This window comes from Peromyscus californicus, unplaced genomic scaffold (genome assembly GCF_007827085.1).
Source record: "Peromyscus californicus insignis strain IS unplaced genomic scaffold, ASM782708v3 Scaffold_14__1_contigs__length_90479793_seg_2, whole genome shotgun sequence".
NCBI classification, from domain to species: domain Eukaryota; kingdom Metazoa; phylum Chordata; class Mammalia; order Rodentia; family Cricetidae; genus Peromyscus; species Peromyscus californicus.
The window spans coordinates 69,242,418-69,261,454 of NW_026294436.1; positions in this window are offsets into that span (position 1 = coordinate 69,242,418).

Genomic DNA, 19,037 nt, shown 5'->3' on the forward strand with positions numbered 1-19,037 from the left:
CCAGTAAGAAAAGGGGTCAAACAGTCAGAAGCAGGGAACTGTGGGCCAACTCTAGTCCTCCTGGAGAAGGCTAACTGTGAGTGGCAGGAGTCTGGTTGTCTGGGCATGGTGTCTCAGACTCCTCAGTCCCAGCCACCCTGTGCTAACTCACAGTCTCTGTATCGTATTTCCCCCCAAGACCAGAAGAAAGGAATCCCGAGCTGTCTTTGCTCCAGGTGGCTTCCGGGCCCCACTCCTGAGATTGCCTGGCAGTCATCTCACCTGCCTGCTCTTCAACAGCTACTGAAAATGCTCTGTTCTGAGGGGTGAGGTATCTGTGCTTTTAACCCAGCTCCCACTCAGAAACTCACGTACTTGAACCGGGGTTTCATTTCTTTGCATCTCAGCTACTGTAACTATAAAATGAGGATAATGCTAAACTCCCTCACATGGTTCCTGTGGCCATTTAAATAATATGGCAGCAATTTGACTAATAATAATGAATGTTTCCTAACACTTCATAAGATCGATGTATTTCAAGGCTCTGTTGAATCAAAGGTACCCAGGATAGTTCATAAGCTGATCAAATTGTGAACTTTAAAATTTAAATCAACATGCAAGGTTTCCCTCTGACTTCCACATGTACACCATGATGTGTACAGGCCCACATTTGTATCATGTTCATATATAAGAACAGAGAGGGGGGGAGATTTTAAATAAATAAAATAAAATGGATGTCAGTATCAAATACATTTTTAACTGCCACACCTGCCACTAGGAACACAGCTAAGAAACAGATCTCAGCCCTAAGGAGTTTTTGGTTTAGTCAATGGCAGATTATGGGGCAGGCAATACAATGTGATAAGGATTGACCATCATGTGAATGAACTGAAAATGGAATGTCTCAGACATCACAGATGGCAGCCATTCTTGTAGGCAGAACTAAAATAGAAATTTTCAAAAGGGGTGGTATGTGATGTCTGTTACTCTCCAACTTTTCTGTGTAACACACAGCTTGAAAACTCAGTGTCTTAAAGAAAATTATTTGTTCTCATTTACAGTGACAAGGATTGAGCATGGATTGTGCCCTGCAGGACTTCTCCAGGATTACTCCTGTACCTGGGTCAGCTGGAGAGTCTGTTAGGCTAGTCACCGTTGATGAATGCAGATAGGAGACTCGATTCTCTTTTATGTGACCTTAAGTACTGTGTTGAGCTACCCTGCTGTCCTTACACGGAGATCTCAGATCAGCATTCCAAGAGGGTGAAAGTGGAAGGCACAGAGTCTCTTGAGACTCAGGCTACACAACTCACAAGATATCATTTCCACCTCAGATGACTAGTCCTGATGAAGGGCAGGGAGGGAAGCAGCTAAGTCACATAGCAGAGAGGCAGGCACACTAGGAAAGGAACTGGTCACCATTAAGAAGCTTGACAGAACTTCGTTTTGTAATTGTCTACATGTAAATTTTCCACATCACGGTATCATTCAGCTCTTAGGGGCAGGTGAGAAAATTAGTGAACTTCAGTAACTAATACAGAGCCTAGGACAGAGCATGGTCTCAATAAAGGTATGTAATCAATGCATGAAAAAAACAGATTGTGAGCAGTATATACAGTGACTGGTTCAATAGTAAGGAGAATGCTGTTGACTGCCACTTCTGGGATAAAAGAGTAACAGAGAAGATAGACTGACTTAAACAGTGAGAAGGGGGAAATAGATGAAATGATGGATGTCAGACAAGATGCAGCAGAGTAGAAGCATCATCCATCGGGGAAGGAAATCAAACACGGTGGACCCTGTATGTGTTCCACATTACTCTCCGTGCAGTTTCTAGGAAAGTGTCCAAGCAAGGGGGAGCCAAACAAAGTTCAAGGGGTCTGAGTGCCTAGAATTCATATAGAAGGGGCCCAAAGAAAGGGGTCCAAAGAAGAGTACAAGAGAGAGCACTGGCCTAGACATGCACATTGCCCTTGGTCCTTAGCTGAGGACTAGTTAGCAAGAAATTATGAAGAACCTGTCAAGGCCAAGGAAAGAAGAAGTCACAGGCAGAACAATCCCAAGGCAGCAACAGAGGCAGCAGTAGTTCTTCCCCTCAGAGGAGAGAGACCTCACAGCCTAGGAGACAGTGAACAGAGTCCTCAAGACAGTATTGGCTTAGAAGTTAGTGCACATGAACCATAGACTAAAACCTGCTCTAAATCCATCCAACAAAGCATCTAAACTGGCTGCTGAGAGATTAGACTAATTTCAACTAACAACTACAACCCAGCACAAAGTTCAGAAGTAACAAAAGGAATATTAAGTATGTAGTTATAGCACCAGATAAGGTAAATTATCAAGTCCAGGATCACATATAAAATTACCATGAATGCAGAGTTAGGTCAAAGAATGAACCAGTCAGTGAGAAGAGAGCTAAGAAGGACACATAGAATGAAATCACTATATAAAACCACCAAAACTTCTATACTTAAGCTCCAAGCACATAAGACACCAGAAGAAAGCAGAGTGGACCATGATAGAGAAGTTGCATAAATGACTTACAAAGATCGTAGACAACAGTTATGGTAAGATAGTGACAAGATGCTTTAAAAGAGGTAGGGCCCATAAGTTCCCAAAACCCAAAATACTGAATGCTAAGATCATACAGATCGAAATCCATAATATCTTCTAAAAATTTTCAACTCTAAAATTCTAAAGATGAAAATTCAAAGGAGTACTTCTAGCAAAAATAACTTTAAAAAGTCTTTAAGAAGTATTTATTTATGCTTGTATTAATATTTTGGTCACCATACAAAAATACGAGCATCATTGTGATGTAATCACATATATACAATATATATCATAAAGATATATATATATGATATATATAATTAGACTTTGTTTTTGTTTGCCCTCCTACTACCCTCCCCACCCCTTCTCTTCCCATCTTGCTGGTCCAGTCCCAAATAATCATGCTGCCTGCTTTCTTGAGATATGTGTGCATTAGCTTCTCTTGTTGACCCTCCCCTTCCCATTAGAGAGCTTCCTCTCTTCTCATAGATCCCCTTTCTACTTCTGTGCCATATGCACACACACACATATGTATATAAGTGTATATCCATACACACACACACACACACACACACACACACACACACACACACACACACACACGAGTCTGTATAGAAACATATATTAGTCTGAGCTGGCTCATTTCACTTAGCATAGTGGTCTCCAGTCCTGTCCATTTTCCTGAAAATGTCAGAATTTCATTTTTTTTGTAGCTAAATCAACTTCCATTATGTATTTATAGGCCATATTTCTTATCTGTTCTTCTTTTAAAGGACCTCTAGGCTGGTTCCAAGTCTTGGTCCATCAGTTACTTTCCCCGTCGTTATGAAAAAGTGCATGACAAAAGGAACTCAAGAAAGACAGATCTGTTTTGGATTGACAGTTTGAAGGCACAGTTCATGGTGGAGATGGCGTGAAGGGAGGAGTGTGAGGCGGCTGGTCACACTGAATCTGCAGTCAGGAAACAGGGAGAGGTGAATGCTGGTGCTCAGCTCACTTTCTCCTTTTCATTCAGTGTTGGACTCCACCCCATGGCATACTACCACCTAAAATCAGGGTGGATCTTCCCACCTCCACCCAATCAAGAAAATCCCTCACAGACATGCCAGAGGCCATCTCCTAGGTGATTCTAGATCCTGTCAAGTTGACAGTCAGCATTAACCATTCACAATTAGTTATTGTGAATAGTATTTCAATGAGCTGGGATTTGCAAATCTTTCTGCAGAATGCTGACTAAGAATCCTTCGGATATAGACCCAGGAGTACTATAGGTGGATTGTATGGCCGTTCTACATTTCAGATTGTGAAGGAAACCCCACATGTATGTCCACAGTGGCTAGATCAGTTTGTATTCCTACCACCTATTTATATGGGTTCATTTCTTATCATATCCTTGCCAGCATCTGATTTCACTTTTACCTGGGGTGAGAGGGACTCTCCCGTCAGTTCTAATTTGCATTTTCCTGGTGGCTAAGGATATTGGATACTGTTTCAAGTAATAACTGGCCTTTTTTTGTTTGTTTGTTTTTTGTTTTTTGTTTTTCGAGACAGGGTTTCTCTGTATAGCTTTGCGCCTTTCCTGGAACTCACTTGGTAGCCCAGGCTGGCCTCGAACTCACAGAGATCTGCCTGGCTCTGCCTCCCGAGTGCTGGGATTAAAGGCATGCGCCACCACCACCCGGCATAATATTTGGCCTTTTCTATTTCTGGCCTTTGAGAACTGTCTGTTCAATCCATTAGCCCCTTTACAGACTAAACTGGTATGTTTTAGTATTTAGTTTTTTGAGTTCTCCATGGATTCTAAGTATTAATCGCCTGTGGTATGCATGGCTGGCAAGGATTTTCCTCCTATTCCGTAGTGTGTCTCCTCACTCTCCTGATTTTTTTTTACCTTGTTGTACAGAAACTTTTGTTGATTCCTAGTTATTAGTCTTTGGATTTATTTCCTACACTATTTATGGTGTGGTGGTTTGAATGAGAAAAGTACCCCAGAGGCTTGGGTCCTTGAACATTTGGTCTCTGGTTGGTAGCACCATCTGCAGAGGTTTAGGAGGTGTGACCTTGATAAAGGAAGTACATCATTGGAGGTAAGCTTTGAGTTTACAGCCTCTCCCTGCTTCCAGTTTGCTTTCTCTGCCTCAGGCTTGCATTTGAAGATGTGAGTTCTCGTCTTCCTATTCCTGCCTCTCTGCCTGTTTGCTGCCGTGCCTCCCACCATGATCCTCTCATCCCTCTGTAACTGTAAGTCCACATAAACTCTCCCTTCAATAAGCTGCTTCTGGTCATGGTGTTTTATTACTGTAACAGGAGAGTAACTATCAAGTCAGCCACTTAGCATACATACGAAAATGCTCTCTAAAAATCACGACGACATATCACTATGCAGCCACTAAATTGACCAATATTTTTGTGTCTCATAATAGCAAATATTTAGCAAGGTATGGAAGAACTGAAATCTTCATACAGTGGGAATGTAGGAGATGTAAAATTATACAGCCATTTAGACAACATTTATTTACACGTTCACTTATAATAGCAGACATATCATTTCTTTGTATTTATCTAAGAGAAATAAAAACACACTCATCATTACATAAAAGTGTTTTCATTGCCAGCAAATCACATACACAATAACAATCCCATAAGACTGTGGACTAGTGAGAGCACAGTCACTTTAACATGTGTTATGAGCCCAATGATGTTCACTCAATGACTAAGTTACCTCGTGACACTTTTCTCAAAGAATATCCCTGTTGGTAAATGCTGCATAGCTGTATGCTCACACAAACCTTTGTACATGAATGTTTATAGAAGCTTTATTTATAATACCAAAAATGTAGAGCTAAATTAAGATATGAATAGATAAACATGCTGCAAAACAAACTCTTGCATGGTTCTTGGAATGGAATACAACTCCACAATACAAGGAAATTAACTCTCAATATATACAAGTCAGATAAAAGTCCAAGCAATCATATGAGCTGAACAAAGGCAGTTTCAAAAGGTAGTTTACCATACACCTACATTCATATAAAACTCCAGGAAGTGGCATCTATCCTATATCAGAAGAATAAAGATCATGTATATTAGGTTTCCTCATATATATATCATATATATTGGAACAAAGCAATATATATGATGTATATATAGATCATATATATTTGTTTCCTCACATGATGAAACAAAGCATCTGACAAGAGCAACTCACTGAAAGGAGAGCATCTTCAATTTATGGTTCCAGAGGATAAATCCATCATGGTGGAAGGCATACGGCAATAATGCCCACATTGTGTCCACAGTCAGGCATCAGAGCCTAATGTTCACACTCAACTGGCTTTCTCCTTTTTCCTTTTTCATTCAGGCCATGGGATGATACTATCATTCATGGTGGGCTGTCAATCCTCAGTTAAACCTTTGTGGAAACTCCCTAAAAGACATGCCCAAAAGGGTCTCATAGATGATCCCAAATCCAGTCAAGTTGATAATAAAAATAAGCCACTGCAAGACCTTCCATCATCAAACTGACACTCAAAAATGTTACTTTCAAAATACACCATTTCATGGCTGGTGCCCAAAAGCTCGTGAACAGCCCATGATACAGAATGCATTTAGTCCAACTTTCAAAGTCCCTATATCCTTTAACCATCTTAACGTTGTAAAAAGTCCAAAATCCCTCAAGACAAGCTGTTTTCTGTGAGTCCCTATAAATTTAAAACAACAAAGTCATACACCTCCATCTACAACATCATAGAACAGGCATTCCAATTCCCAAAAGGAGTAATGGGGGTATATCAAGCAAAGGGTGGAACAAAGCAAGACCCAAACCCCGCAAGGCAGATACCAAATCCTGAGGCTCCGTGTACAACAATTAAGGATTTGATAACATTATCTAGGTCCAACAAGCTTCGACAGCCCTTTCCCTCCAACTCTGTTGCATTGGGTACATGCGGCCTCCAGCTGGCTCCGTTCAGTAACTACAACTTTCCTTGGTGTACGCCTCATGCTTTTGGTACCTTCTATATTCTGGGAACTCTACTGATCCTTGGATCTCATCTTCACAGCTGCACATAGAGCCCATTCAGGAGCTCTCTGCAGGAATGCGTCTACACATGACCTAGCCTCAGAAATATTCTGTAACTTTGGTGCAGGTCTCTGTGACCCATTAACTCTTGCATTTTACATGCCTGGAAAGGCAGCACCATGTGGATGGTGTCAAAATCCTGCTGCCAGCTTGAGATGTGCCTTGGACTTCTTGGACCATATCTGCAATGCTATTTTAAAAACAAGATCAAAACCCACTCATTAAAAAGTGGTTCTGTGAGTAGCTATTTGGGGAACACAACACACTGACATAGGTGACCTTCAGTTCCACTAAGAGACAAACATGTAGGGTGGGTTTCTTTCTTCAAAACAATCTCCAGGGCTATGGATCAAAGAGGGAAATGTTACTAGATGCTCTATGAGATGAATTTTGGAATGAGAAATTGAGGGTTTTAGAGGAACTGGAGCTATGATAAAATAAGCAATTAATCAAATCTAAATATCACGGAATAAAAACAATAAAGTGGAATGTCAAACATTCTGATTTCATTTTCTTCGCATATACACCAAGGAATAGGATTGCCAGATTGTATGAGTGTTGTTGAGTGGTGTGTGTGTGTGTGTGTGTGTGTGTGTGTGTGTGTGTGTTACTTCTACACTGCTACCCACAATGACTATACTAATTATGTTTCTATCAGTAGTATACAAGGAATCTACTTTCTTCACATTACCTTCCCCCTCTGTTCTGTTATTTGTTGTTTGTGTGTGTGATAATACCCATCCTAATGGGATGATATGTCACTGTAGCTTGGATTTGAATTTCTCTGATTGATAGTGAAGCTGAATGTGTATTGTGTAAATATATGTATGCATTTTGTATGACTTGATCATTATGCAATGTGTATGTGAAACAAAACACTACAATTCATTGTGCTGAGGATATACAAACATATGCTGCTTAAACCTTAATATTTTTAAATGAATTTGAACCTGGCAGGCTCTACAGTGGATGAAGATATTGCTTCTTAAGGGGACCTCTTTATGTTATATTAGGGAAGAGAGACTCAAAGGCTAATTTAACTGAACGTTCCATGTTGCCATAGCTTGAAATGATGCAAGATCTGGCAGCATTCTGTGGAACACTGAAAGGTGAAGGCAGAGGTGCCACTTCTTGTTTCTCATGTGTTCCTGCCCCAGCACTCTGTGTTAGTTATTGCATGTCTCTGTGGCCACAGTACCTGACAGAAACAACACCCAGCAGCACCACTTTGCTCTGGCTCACAATGTCAGTGTTTCAGTCAATCACAGCAGAGGAGGCATGGCAACAGGAACAGCTTAGCTCATAGCAGGCGGGCAGGAGCATGTGGCAGGGTCTGTTTACATCACAGAGAACCAAAAAGCATCAAGAGCAACACAGGAACCAAGAACTGGGTGTAGCTTTTTAAAGGCTGGCCACTATGTACTACTTCTACTAGCCAGGTCCCGCCCCCTAAAGGCCCCAAAACTTCCCAAAGTAGAGAACAGGTATTCAAACCATGAACTTGTGGGGAGCACTTCAGATTCAAACCATAACACCCCCCTTCCACTGACTTATTTGGGTAGAATGAGTAAGGAAGTACACTGAGAGTCTTGATTCTATAGGTAAACTGTCATTAAATAGATGTGATACCCTGGTAATAAAGTGCTGAAGTGACGATGTTCAGAAGGGATGGAGGACAAACGCTCCCTGCTCCTTGCACACCTATACATCCCAGTATGACTCTGGCTGCCACATCCTTTTGACAAACCAGATTCTCTAACCAGAACCCCTCCACTCTCCTCTTCATCTGGCTACTTCCAATTCTAGACAGCTTCTCTGTCCTACTTCAGACCTTCCGGACTAGGCACTGCACGGCCTGCCAAATATTTTGCCTTCCTAGAAATGGCCTTGCAATGTACAGTTCTTTGGGGGAGAATTGAAAAGGCCTGTCTCCTCTGCAGATTACAACTTCCATTGCATTCCTGGTGCCAAGTACGGGGCTGAGACTGAGGAGAACTCAGAAGAAAATTAAATGGCTGAGAGATGACAAAGAGAACCAAGCTGCTTGACCCAATGTGTAGAAAGAAAATACACTATAGAAGTCACCAGGAGAAGTGATGGTGGCCGACCACACTATTTTTAAGTGGCCACCAGGTAGCACCTGATAAGACCCACTCAGGGAAAATGGAGGATTGAACATACAAGCCTCCTAGACTCCACAGAAGAAATGACCAAGCCACATAAAGGGCATCCATGTAGAATCCCCGGAGGCAAAATGCCCCTCATGGGAGAGGTGTGGTGGTTTGAATGAGAATGGCCCCCATAGGGTCACAGAATTGAATGTTTGGTTCCCATGTGTTGGATTATTTAGGAAGGATTAGGAGGAAATGTGGCCTTTTGGGGGACTGACTGGCTTGTTGGAGGAGGTGTGGCTTGTTGGAGGAGGTGTGTCACTAGGGGTGGGCTTTGAAGTTTCTGCTAGGTGCTTGTGAATAAAATGTAAGCTCTCAGCTACTGCTCCAGCACCATGCCTGCCTACCTGCCTGCTGCTATAATGGTCATGGACTCATCCTCTGAAACAATAAACAAGGCTCCAGTTAAATGTTTTCTTTTGTAACTTGTGTTGGTTATGGTATCTCTTCATAGCAATAGAATGGTAACAATGACAAAATGCAAATTCAGACTGGCCATTGAGGGACCTGCCATCTTTTATTATCTCAGCCCCCTTTAATACACAATTGCTGTACACTTTGTGTCTTTCCACAAAACTCTCTGTCCTGAGCACCTTGTCCCCACTCGAAGGAAGGAATGAGATTTCTCAAGGTGCTCCAAAAGAGGTGGGAGAAGGCTGCAAGGATGGGTCTCCACTGTCCCATCAGGTAGTAAGTCCAAAAGAAGCTGCCACTCAGCTCTGCCTCTTTGGGCCTCACTGCATACAAGCCCTCACAAGCATGCAAATGATGCCGGTTTCTATAGGCTAGGGCCCATTTCTAAGAGCTCACCTGATGCCTTTGAAATGTGTCTCCCACAACTGACTCATAAAAGAGAAGACAAAGATAGGACTTGGAAAGAAGCACTGGGTCACTTGGATTGTTTTGACTCTGATTAACCTCACAGTGTGTCACTAAAGACAGGAGGAAAGAGGATGCGGGAAGAGGGAAGCAGATCTGCGTCTCAGTCTCTTGCCAGGATACTACATGGAAACCCTGAATTCAACACTGGATGTATGGAATTATACTGGCAGCTCTAAAATGACATCCTGCAAACACAGCTCTAGGGAGTGCTTCTTGGTTCTTCTTCCTGGGCTAAACCCAGCTCTTCCTGACCCTGGGGATGCTCATGCTGCCAGATACTTTATAGGAAAACTGATATCTTGCCTGTCTGAAGATGGCTTCTATGTCACTCATGTAACTAGAGCTGACATTTTAGAACACTCTCTGGTAAGATGCAGTTCATTCAGACAAGCATATGAGTTTCTACTATCCAGAAATAGATTAAAACTAAAGTCAAATGTGCTGGTAGCTGCTCTCCCTCCCTCCCTCCCTCCCTCCCTTCCTCTCCCTCCCCACTCCTTCCCTTTGTGTGTGTGTGTGGGGGGGGTGGTTTGAGGGGGCACAAACATGCATGCTTGTGTACTCAGAAGCCACAGAAAGATGTTGAGTGCCCTGCTCCGTCACTTTCCACCTTATCCCCGGGAGACAGATCTCTCTTACTGAACCTAGAGCTAAGATGGCAGTCAACAAGTCCCAGTAATCCCCCTGCCTCCATCCCCTCCATGGTGCTGGAGTTGAAGGCACAAACAGAACCACACTCTGTTTTTTATTTGAGTCTAGGGAACTTGAACTCAGGTCCCGATGTTTGTCCAGCAAGCACTCCTGCCTCCTGAGCTGTCTCGCTGGTTCTCCAGCTTGCCTGAGTGCTGTCAGAACCCCACGCTAAGTTGTCCCTGGCCTCTCCACAACCCTCAGTCCTCCCACTGAAAGTTTCAACTCCTCTAAAGCCAACAGCAACCAGCTTAACTCATCCTCTCTTCTTGCATAATCTCTGTCATCTAAAGGCCCATGGAAAACAATCAGCACAGAACAAAATGTGGAAGAAGCTTACGGAGGCCACAAAATCCATGTCATAACTCAAGCCGTTCCTGGCCCACAAACTCGCTTGCTTGGAAGGGAGCAGTTTTTTAGGACACAGAAAACTGGCTCTTTGCTCTTCAAATTTATTTTGTTTTTATTGTCTTGAACACGGAAGCCAGAAGAGGAGGAAGAGGAGGAGGAGGGGAGGCGGGGAAAGGATTCTTTGGTGCTGAGGATGTAAGCTGCACAGATTTTAGAGATCCCTGTCTGATGTGCCAGGATCAATGGAGAAATATGGCAGTAAGAAGAAAAATGAAAACACATTTAAAAACTAAAATATGTCTTGCAAGCAATCTCTTTACTTAGTCGAAGCCACAACTTTATGACTTTCTCAGTAGAGACAGAAGTGTATTTTTTAATTCTCTCATTCCTTTGGGGCATTAAAGCCAAACCATAAAGCAGCGGGCTGTCAATCAGTCATAAAAGGCCTAACGGATGATGGCACAGATGACAGGAATATGATCTATAACTGCGTTTTTAAACCCTAGACTAATTCTTAATTTGCCAACCTCCTTATAACAAAAGGAGCCTTCTGGAAATCAGGGAAGAGCTGACGTCCCAGAAAGGCAAGGGGCTACTTTGTGTTGGTTTCCAGCTCCCAAATCCATCCAGGCTGAATATAACACAAAAATCTGTGTTTGCGAGACTCCTGTCCACCAGTTAATCAAAGCCTTGCAAACTCCAGGAAACCTATGTTTATGGAAATCTGGCGTTTCTGTAAAGTTTTCAATGAGAGCTAAATAGAGCAGTTCATCTCATTTTGAAACTAATGGTTCCTGCCAAGTGGTTTTCCAATGCTCGGTTCTGGCTCGGTCAGCATTTAGGAATTCATTTATGAGTTGGGCTCTGGAATTCATATTTATGTCTGCAACTCACTCGTTTGCTCCTGATAGGTCTCTGAGAAGAGATTGTAATCAATTTACCAAGCCCAGACTTCAGGAAATTTTCATATCCACAAAAGAAGCTCTGGTCTGGAGCCCTGTCCAGTGTCTGCACCCAGGCCTCCCTCTGTACGCATGCGCAACTCTACATCAAGCCTGAGCTCACTTGGGCCTCTTCCCCTGCTCATAGGTCCTTTTCAAACAGCTTCACTGGGCACACTGGCATTCACTTCCCTTGATTGGCTGGCCAGTGGTTAAAAAGATGGCAGAGTATATGTGTGGTTTGTTACCTCAGAGTTTCATGTTGTCCCCGGGCGGAAGTAGCAACGGCTCGGACAATTAATCATACAATTTGTTTTTAAAGATTTTTCTGCCCAATAATGTTTCAGGAAATTAGAATTGAGTGTTATGTTTGGGGTGTGTGTGTGTGTGTGTGTGTGTGTGTGTGTGTGTGTGTGTGTGTGTGTAATGTATACCCATACCTATTTTCCTTTTAAGTGTTACAGTCCCACACTTTAGTATTTTGCAAAGCAAACAGCAATCTTGGAGCAGCCTTTCAATGTAACCATAAATCTACTACTTAAAAAAATATATATCCCTTTGAAGAAGTCATCAAATAAATTAGCCAAGTTGGAAAAGTGCCCGCAGTTTGTGTTGGCTTTGGGTCTTACAGAGCTCCTTAATAAACAACAGCCAGTGGACTTGAGCAGTAACAACGTAATTTCAATGATTAATCAAGTGTTAAAACTAGTTTAACCTCCCCTGTTTTACAAACTCTCCATCACCCTGACTAAACTAATAGAGGAATAAGACACCCATCTGGAAATCTCATCTGAAATATTAGATTGGGAATCTAAAATTCAGCCAAATAGTGTGGTTTGTAGGGATATCCTGTCGGATAATAAATTGCATTAATCTTACTTAAATTTTCCATCTAAATCATGTCCTGAAGCCATATTACTATGAGGAAAATATGCCTTACTTTAACGCATTGTGCTACTGAAAATTATATTAAAAAAAGAGGGGAGGGAGAGCTTTCTTTTCTTGTTTTGCCTCTGCTTGGTTTTTCCACCATTAAAAAAAAAATCTACATGAAATTTCAGGATTCTTCTAGATCCACGGAGGTCCCCTTGGGCCACTGTCAGCTCTGTCGGGGACACCAACAGGAAATAATGCTAATCACTTTCAGGGACGCTGAGGAACTTTCCTCTAATTTATATGTTTCTTCCCGTTGGTGACCTCTGAGTCACAGTGGCTCATGGCAGTTGGGTCTTTGTTGTTGTTTTCCTTTGGGGGAGGGGAGAAGTGAATAGAGGGGTGTTTTTTACCTTCTCTTGACTTTCACACTTACATGACTACAGCCCATATCTCTCTAAAGATGTTCACTATGAATTTATTATTCCTTCTATTTTTAATAGAAACGGTAGCTATGCCAACACATTTCAAGTACTTTCTTATAGCTACCAGGCGGGAGGGATCTCACTGTGGCTTTCTTAGAGCCCTGAGAAAGAACTCTGTTGGCCTTGAAGCCCCTTGTGGTTCTGTCCCACTGTCTGCCACTTACTGTCTGCTGTAAATATGAAGAGCATAAAAAGGTGTTAGAATAATGTTGACTCAATGTTAAACCCACAAGTCCTAGGAAATACTGAGTCACCCCTGCTGGTGTGGAGGTGTCTGCTCTGTTAGAATTTACAGAGGAAGATGAGTCGTTGGGGCTGAGTCCCACTACCACCACCCCCATGCCCTTGGAAACAGCCAAGAAGAGAGAGATGTCACCCACTAGGAACCAGTGTCCCATGGTCTTTCATGTTCCTCTCTAGATTGATCCTCATAGCACCTGCCTCTATGGTTATGTGCAGAGGAGGAAGTAGAAGTCACATGGGTCAACCCCTAGTCAGTGAGTACCAGTGAGGGATGTCATGGGCACCAGACCTGAGGTCTCCAGTCAACCAACAGTCCAAACCACAGGTGGGGGTATTCAGTAGATCTACATCCAGGCCTCTGTAGATGTCTTAGGGGCCCTTTGAGCTCAGTTTGTCACACCCAAAGTGAGCTGTGGACAGTGTAAACTCAGCCATCAAAGCCACTAGGCTTGTGGTTATCCTTTTCTTCCATCTCAGCGTTCCTCCATGTCTTCACAGTTCTCAAATCCTCAGAAGTTTACATGAACAGCACATTTGGTACCCACCCCTCCTCTTAATTCTACTGCAGTATCCTATCAAGTTCTCAGAGCCAATCCTATGAATGGGCTCTTAACAATTAGCTGCCATTGCCCTCACCTGACCCTTTCTCATGCTGGAAAGATTACTCTAAAATCTCATCCTTCAAACCCCTCACAAGCCCCCATGACCCACAGAAGCAACCCTCCCCCCATGGAAACTTCTCACAAGCTTCACATTCCCTTGCTGTATATGTAGGCTTTCCTAAGGAGTGAGTTTTGTGGCCCCTCCAAGATTAATCTATGCTCCTCCAGGGTCCACACTGCCTGCTGCTCTGCACTAGACCAGGTTGAACCCTGAGATCCAGACTTTACCCGAAGGCCAGCATGTCCTCAAGCCATTGAAATGACCCCTCAGCTTGTCTCTGGCTGCCTGAGGCTCTTCAGAGCAGGGCCAGTTTCTACTTGCCTCTGTCTACCATCTAACCAATGTCCACTGAACTGGTCACTTTTTTGGCATCTCACCTAAAACTGTTGAGTGATGTAGAGACATTGTCATTTCCCCCTGGGGGAATTTTAGCTGGACTGCTTATCTCACGGTTTCATTTCCCTTCCCTTCCCACAACACTTTGCTCCTTCCTCCTTGACTTCATGTATGAGCCATACCAACTGAAATGCACTGTCTACGCCTTTCTAAGTAACTCCTAGTCTTTCCATTTGCTAGTCCAGTGCTCATCTCCCACAATGTTTTTCATATTCTCCTCACCCCACATCCAGCCCAGTCATTCAAGCGATTTCTCAGCTCAACTCTATTTTGCTTTCCACAGCTTTCAGGGTTCCTGACATTTGTGGGTTGAGTTAGCCACCCGTATAGTCAAATATCAGACTGTGTACTCTGCGAAGCAGGAGCCACTCCTCACCCAAGCTATTCCTTGAATCACAAGATGACCCCATGAGTGACTAAGGTAGACTCCAGAAAAATATTCTGCTGTATTTAGTCAATGGAAACTCCTGGATCTGAAGGGCAAAGCAGTGTTGGATGTGACTGATTTAAAATAGAAATATCGTAGACCACCAACATGGGAGAAGCCCTGTGCTCAGATATCACACAGCCCTGCCAGTGGAGACTTACTCGGAGCCCACTGCCCATTATTCCTTTTCAGCAAACCACTCTTGCGACATTCTTTGAGGTTACATGCCCCTACCGGAATGAATAATGACATTGTTTATGGTAAAGAGTGAACTGAAAAACAGTGCTGTCATTATTGCTGTAAGTACCCACAGAAGATGTCTATTATCACACACGGACGTAGCCACAAACACACACTCATCACTAATAAACTCATTGGTTTCCACATAAAGTTGCATAATATTGTGCAATCCAGTAGAAGGCTGAGAAATGTCAGCAGTTTAGACCAAGACAATTTGTCAACAAAACCAATACATTTCACCAGCTTCAGCAAACCACAGTTTCAAAAATCATACCTTTTCCCCATAGAAGAAATTGTCACTTGTCACCTTAAATAGAAAGCACAGATACTCACAATCCCACACATTACGCAAACACCAAGTCGAGGTAACAAGCAAAAGGAAATTTAGAAGTTCTAAGGTAGAGAACAGGAGTGCTACTGTGTTGTCTGAGTACCTAGAATATCATTTTATCTAACACTAAAGAAAAAAATCAATGAAAAATTAATGGGGGGACTTTGGGATATGGATTAATGGACAGAGTACTTTATTGCCAAGCATGGGGACCAGCTCGGCATCTCTAACCCCATCACAGGGGAGGCAAAGATGGGCAAATCCTGGAGATTCACTGGCCACCATCCATCCTTAACAGTAAACTCCAGGTTCAATAAGAGACACTGACCCCTGAGCCTTGAGAGAGGGACCGTGTCTGAGGGACAAAAAGATTATAAGAGTCAGAAATGGTTTTAAGGAAACTGCATTTTCCGTACATAGCAAGGCAAACACTCACGTGAACAGAGACTAGCAGCATGCACAAGGCCCGCACAGGCTCAAGCCAGACAGAACCTCCACAGGAAGGAGGGAAAATGGGCACCAAGTCCCACCCCTTCACAAATGACAGCTGCTGGGAGAGAGAAAATCAGTTTTCTTCAGGGGAGCGGCATTGGTTATATCAGGCACACTCCAGGGCAGGTCCCCTGCTCAGAAGTAGTTGGCCAACACAAATCAGACTTCATGGTTTTTAATAACTCTTTGTTGTTGTTGGTGGTGGTGGTGTTGGTGGTGGTGGTGGTAGTGATGGTAGTGGTTTTTAGGGAGAAAAAATCTGGGAGGAGTTAGGGAACAGGAAAGAATATGATAAAAACAAATTATATGAAAGTCTCAAAGAATAAATAACAAATAAAATAAAGAGACACTGTCTCACAAGATTGAGAGCAATCAAAGAAGAAGGCATACGTAAGTCAAACTCTGGCCTCCACAGCCAACATGTGCAAGGACAGCCACAGAGACATGTTCACATACCCGTTCAACACACACTCACAGATATATGTATATGTGTGTGTGTACATATATTTTATATATATATATATATATATATATTTAGAGAGAGAGAGAGAGAGAGAGAGAGAGAGAGAAATTACAAAGGATAAAGCTGACCTCACCTTTTACAAACTGCTTAGGAAAATCTCAAATTTCTTCAATATCCTACTCACAGTTATTGTGGCTTTACTGTATATGAGATACTGTATTATTTAATGCCATGCATGCAAATATGTAAAGCTGAGCCCATAGACTGATGGGAGAAGAGAGCAGAGGCCCAGTGCTTGACAAGGAGAGATGACAAGTTACGATAGAGAGATGTCATTAGGAGTTATAAGCTTGGAGAAGAGACATTTCTACTTTGCCTCTAGCAGACTATTTACTCAGCTCCGCCTGCCTGCCTGATTTATTATTCTCACAATCATCATTATAGATGATGAAAGTAAATACCTGGGACAATTTGAGGAGAAACCATATATACTGAGAGATAGATATGTAGATATACATATATTTTAAACAAAAGTCTCCAGTCCTGAAAGAGAAGTGAGGTCATTCAAGAGAAAGAGATCATGAAATATAGCCAGAGAAGCTGGGACAACCTAAGGCTATCCTTACCTCAGTGATGAGAATTCAAGAACAAACAGGGAGGGAGCCATGACGAACCCGTCTGTGACAAGAGCTGGGACCGGCATTTCAGGATGACTCTCTCCCTCCCTAGATACTCAGCTGATGTTTTTTTTTTCTTTTTCAGTTTATCTATGCCCCTTCTATAGCCTATTAGTCTTGGGGATACTTAGGAGGAAAATCTCATCCTTACCACCTTCCCTGGACTCACAATGAATGCTGTTGGAGAACCAAGTCCAAATGATACAAGAATCCAGGTATGGTGGACATGGCTGTAAAGGCCAGAAGAGACAAGACAGAAGTCATCTGTGAGAATACAGCGTTTGACTGGTGTTCCAAGAAAAGCGGCAACCTGGGCAAAAACTCACAGAAGTCAAAACTAGCCACGTTTAGGAGACTCTTAAAAAGTCAGAATTGTCAGATCTAGGGTTCTTGGCAAAGATGAACGGAAACTGAAGTTGTTGAAGTTAAGGTTACAGCAGGAGCTTGAGCAGAATGAGAAGATTCTAGAAAAACCCAGGCAGAGATTTTGGCCACGTCTTGTTTGTCCCCAGTTTTAACAACGACCGATCTGTGGAACTGATCAGTCAGATGGAGGAAATGAATGAAGCCCGACATTCACATACTGAAGCCAACAATACCTCCAAGAGCTGGTGTTTCCATTGAGAACCTAAATAAAAGCATTTATGTCTAGTCAATACGTTCCAACAAATGCAAAAGACGATAGCCAAAACCTAAGAGGAAAGGCAGACCTGTTTTCCCATGTGCTGTGGCATCTGCTTCTCTCGGACACCCAGAGGCTGAGCTTCGTGACTGACAGATCTTCATGTCTTTAGCATCTTCTGCTGCTGCTATGGCCTTTGTATCCCTAGACTGACCAGCATGCTCTGTTTTTCCCCCAGGACTGAAGATTCAACTCAGGCCTCTATATGGGAGCCAAGTACTTTACCACTAATCTACACTTCCCCATATCCCCGCCCCTTATTGACTGATGGATGGCTGATAAATTGATCTATTCATTCTGCTTTGAAATAGGTGCCCCTAAACTACTTGCCCAGCTGGGCCTCGTCTTTGTGGCCCTCCTGCTTCAGCTCCCAGAGGAGCTGGGATTGCTCCACGTGCAAGCCAGGCTTCTCCGACTCTCTCTCTCACCACCGCATCACTTTGATGTCCTCATTGGCAGAGTACTCCGTCCAAACAGCAAGAGGGAGACGTTAAAAAGCAGGATCCCCTCCTGTGCCCAGCTCTGCCACCAACTGGTACATGGCATGGAAAAAGCAAGAGTCCTTGAAAAAGCAAGCTTCCTCGGACTCCAGCCCTTCATTTGCAAAAGGCCAGGGTTAAACCAGGAACATCTTCATCTCTCGCTAACCTCAAACTCCATCACATAGGGTACCACTGGAAACTGAGCTTAATTGCCCGGGTCCCAGATTATATTGCAATAGTTACATTTTAATAAATCCTGCTATCAACATGTTTACATGTTGTGTGTCTCGTGCACATTAAATCAGAGCACAGACTGTGCCCTCAACAAATTGGGTCTTTAAAGCTTCCCAGATGTTTAGATTCCAAATAAACAGTAGTAGGCAGTTTGAAAATCACAGCAGAAAGTCATCAATGGTGGGGAGGAGCAGAGCTTCCTAAACTACAGACTGCATAGAGCCAGCCCTCCTCAACAGCCCTGGGCCAGGCGGCCCCAGCCTAGACAGCACAAGGCGGACTGCAGAGCTCTGCCTGCACCCCAGGGCAATTCAGGCTGTGTGCAGTCTGAAGAGGCAGATAAGCCCAAGATATATGATCTGCTTTCCTGCCAAGGGCAATTTGCTTGACAGACCTCCTGCTTATAAAATCTAAGGCATTCTTTGCAGTATTAAAAAGTTTGGGGCTTTGTAAGTGAACTGTATCTGCAACGGGAAGGGAAAATAAAATTGAACAATTTGATTCTCTAAAGGATGAGATGGAGAATGAGTACAGTTTATAAATTTCCACGTTAAAGGAAATGAAAATCACTGGGCGTTTGCAGAGTCTGGTCCCTGGTGTGCTCGTATGTGGGGATTTGTGCTTTAGGCATCTTGGTAATCTAACTTTTTAACTGTACATGTTTTAATGTTCTAAAAGGTATCAACCGTCACAGTCCTCCT